General features: G+C 45.1%; 1 long non-coding RNA gene across 1 annotated transcript; it reads left to right on the top strand.

Annotated features, from left to right (window-relative positions):
- Positions 1-211: 211 nt before the first annotated feature.
- Positions 212-3,916, top strand: LOC139062391 (uncharacterized). Its single transcript, XR_011515963.1, has 2 exons — positions 212-2,877; positions 3,175-3,916. It is a non-coding gene; the product is annotated as an uncharacterized lncRNA (long non-coding RNA).

Here is a 3,916-nt window from a genome sequence, read left to right as displayed (position 1 = left end):
AAGTCCACAACAACAAATACGTAAAAATAGAAAGATGTTAGGTGAGGCTTGAGGCACCCCCACCCCCCATTAATGTGCATTTGTTTGAGCTTTAGTAAGAGAACATCTCCATCTCATTCACCAACTCTCCTCCATCCATTGTCCTAAACATCTACAAACCTTAGTGCTGTTATTAATGTTTATGAATTTAATATTAGTTGTTCTTGGGGGGGAGGGGGGGGGGCATCATGGAAAGTGCTGTGCACATAGAATCTGCAGGCCCATTTCCTAGGTGGCCTCCGTGATTAAGAGATTACAGAGGAAATGAAAGATATTCAGAAACACCCGTGTGCACATGCAATAACTCAGGCTCTAGTGTGTATGGATGTCTGGGAAAGGTGTGTGTGTGTGTGTGTGTGTGAGTCAGCGTTAGTCTCTATGAGGTAAAGGAAGTCAGGTAGAGTCAGGGTTTCCTGTCCTGGATGGCTGTCGCCTACAGCTCTGACTCAGGCGTGGAAAGCTGCCGGTTCAACACGGCTACGGGGAAAACATAACCTCCAATTATCCTCCTCTGCTCCGACGTCCATTCAGCTGTATTTATTTACTTGTTTATTTATTTGTTTGTGTATTAATTTACTTATATAGCACATTTCAAAAGGATGCTGTCATTATCTCGTTTCCCTAAGAACTGCGATTCATTTTTCACACTCAACACTTGGTGTCCTCCTTGGTAGCACCAACCTGATGTGACATTTGCCTCCACCACTGTCAGCTTGGTGTACCATGTTCTTTTAGCATTACCAACATCTGCAGTGATCAACGAGGGGACTAAACACACTTTCTCTGCAAACACAACATCAGGGCGAAATCTGCTCGCTCTTTGATCAGTTCCAGACTTCCACGGGAGAGCTGTTGTGCCTTCACTGAAAACCTTCCATTGCATGTGAGGCAACAAAAGCAAACATCTTGTGAGGTGCACTTCAAGCGATATCTGTGTGTGTGTTGTTTACTCTGAGTCACACCTAAAGAGGAGAAACACCAAAAGGCTCTTCTCTCTCGTCATCATCTGCTGGACACGGGAATGTGATCAGCACTTCCGCCCTCCTGAGGTTTCCTGCTGAGAAACCCCAGCAGAGGTTATTTGTTCGTGCCCTGAAGTGTCGGGGGGCGATTGGGGAAAGGGGACTGGGTGCTCTGGTGGCGTGGGAGCTCGTGGGAAAGCTTGTTTCAGGAGATGAGCAGGTTTATCTGCAAAAGCTCCCAAGAGAAGTGACTGAAAGTAGTTCAGAAGGGAGAAATTATGGTTCTAAAGTGATGCGTGTTTACGCGACTGTCAGCAAAAGAGAGACTTGAGAGGATTTGCCAAATTGCCCCGTTCCAGGGTGAACCTTTAAATGAAAATGATTCCTGTCCCTCACAGGATCTCAGTAATAAAGTTCCTGTAGGTCTGAATTAACAAAACTCCATCCATCCATTTTCTTTCACTAATCTGGAAACCATCCATCCCTCCATCCATCCATCCATCCATCCATCCACCCGTCCATCCATGTGGCAGTGTGAGCGTCCTGTCACAGTGTCCCGACTGATTATGCGCCCTGGCTACTAGGCCAAGGGGATGTCCCTTTGGCTGACTGTTAGCGCGCGCGTGACTTTCACCCGGGAGTCTGGGGATCGAATCCTGTCCGGGCCCTCATTTCTCCACCTTGCCACACATCCATCCAACCATTCATCCATTTTCTTTCACTAATCCGAAGTGGTGTCGTGGGGGCAGCAGCCTAAGCAGAAGAGCTTAGACGTCCCTCTCCCCAGCCACTTGGGCTAGCTCCTCCTGGGAAATCCTCGCCAGGAAGGCGTCCAGGAGGCCACTTCAACTGGCTCCTCTTGATGTGGAGGAGCAGCAGATTTACTTAGAGCCCCTCATGGATGAAGGCAGGAGGTGTTGGGAGGAAAAAATCTAGATGACCTCTTTGGTGTCAGATTAGGATCTTACCTCAGAGCTCCAACTCAGCTCCACTAAATCTGCTCTCCGTCCACGTTTCGCTGTCAAACCGCAGCCTGGAGGAACGCAGGGGTCAAATGTGGTCAAGTGTTTGGAGCAACCAAATGGGGTTTATGTGGTTTTTTGTTTCTGAACTGCAGCAACAGTTCATATTTTACTTTATTTTTTCAACCCATCCATTTGTTTTGAACCGCTTATCTGAGGTCAGATTGCAGAAGCAGCAGGTCAAGGAGAGCAGCATCTCCAGATCTTTCCAGCTCAATCTCAGGGATCCTGAGGCATTTCCAACCCAAAGAGGATATCAGATCCTGTCAGCTGGTTCAGTTTGTTCCCCAGAGCAGCCACAAGAAAGCTTCTCACCCCATCTCCGAGGAAGAGCCCAGATATCCTGCAGAGAAAACTCATTTCGGCTGCTTGTATCCGCAATCTCATTCTTTTGGTCACTACCCAAAGCTCGTGACCATAGATGAGGGTATTATGGTCTTCTCTGAAAACTGTCTGGGCTACAAATGTGAATTCTCAAATGAACAATAATACAATAAATACTATTTTAAACCACCAAGAAGAGCACAATAATGACTTTTCACTGAAGTTGGAGGCAGTCTCAGCAGCCGAGCGACTATTTTAGGTTTACTGTTTTTAATTGAAACAAGGTGACGGATGTCTCCCGTTTTCATCGGGGACAGGAGGAGATGATGAAACACACTCCCACTGGAAACAAGATCCCGTTTGTTTATGCAGAGGCTGTGATTTGAGGTGAGGAAAGATGACAAGAGGCAAGAAGTAAAGACAGAGCTGCTGGGTTAAACTTGGCATCACGTCTCACCAAAATAAAGTTGCTTTGTCCTCTCCTGACCTGCAGACGGTGATCTATGGTTTTATTCAGACAGAGGTCTCAGGTAGGCATCTTTTTACTGTCTAGAAAAATTAGTTCTGTTGAGTTTAGATTTTAAGTTCACATCTGTTGCTGTTAAGTAACTTTTGTCATGCTTGTTTTTTTGTGCAACCTTCTTCTGCTGTCCATAATTATGTATTCTATGTTTATGTGCTAAAACAGGAACATTTAGGTTTTCCTTTCATTGCTTTTGTTTCATGTTCTGCAGCATTTTCTTGATTTGTATCAATCACTCTCAGGGTCAAATGTCATGACTCCCATCCTTCACCCTCCTCTGTCTCCTCATTTCACCTTCATTCAGCTCACCTGGTCCCCTCACCAAGCTCCTGACAAGCCCTGTTTCCCTGGCAACCACAATCAACTCCATTCTTCTCACCTGTTCCTGTCATCAGCTTCATCCACTTCACCTGCTCCTGACTCCTCAGCTCATCTCACACACCTGCCTCCCCTGCTATAAAAGAACCATCCTGCTATCCAGTCTCTGCCAGATTATTGAAAATGTTGTGCCGGTAAATTCTCCAGCCATCCACCCTGCCTGATCTCTCCCTCTGGACCTCGTTTTTCTCCTGACGCCTGCCTTGTACTCTGCCTGCCATTTTGACCTTCGCCTGTCTCCGACTCTGTCTCCAGCCTCAGCCATCTGGAAACTCACCAAAAATAAGACTTTTTTTTTTAAATATACTTTTACTGTGTTTGTCATTACGGGTCTTAGTTCAGCTCATGACATAAAAATGTTCTTTGGTGTATTTTGAGGTTTCTAACTGGCTGTAATGATCCAGAAGCAGTAAAGAAAAAGCCATTTGCTAAAAGAGCTTCAGTGTTTCATTTATCTGAACACAACTTTGCACAAAAGTAACGTGCTGACCCACTTTTACTGTTCATCAGGTAAAATAAATTCATGTATTTAACCTCTAAAATTAAACACATTTCATACAGATGTTTCAGAAAATAAAGAATGCTAACGTTTTCCTCCAAACCTGCATCATGTGAACAATCATCGTCCAATACATCATCAGATGTGTCATAAAAGCAACAATAAATAA

Source organism: Nothobranchius furzeri, chromosome 13, assembly GCF_043380555.1.
Source record: "Nothobranchius furzeri strain GRZ-AD chromosome 13, NfurGRZ-RIMD1, whole genome shotgun sequence".
Taxonomy (NCBI): domain Eukaryota; kingdom Metazoa; phylum Chordata; class Actinopteri; order Cyprinodontiformes; family Nothobranchiidae; genus Nothobranchius; species Nothobranchius furzeri.
Note: the sequence above shows the minus strand (reverse complement) of the source record. Positions and strands in the feature narration are given on the sequence as shown.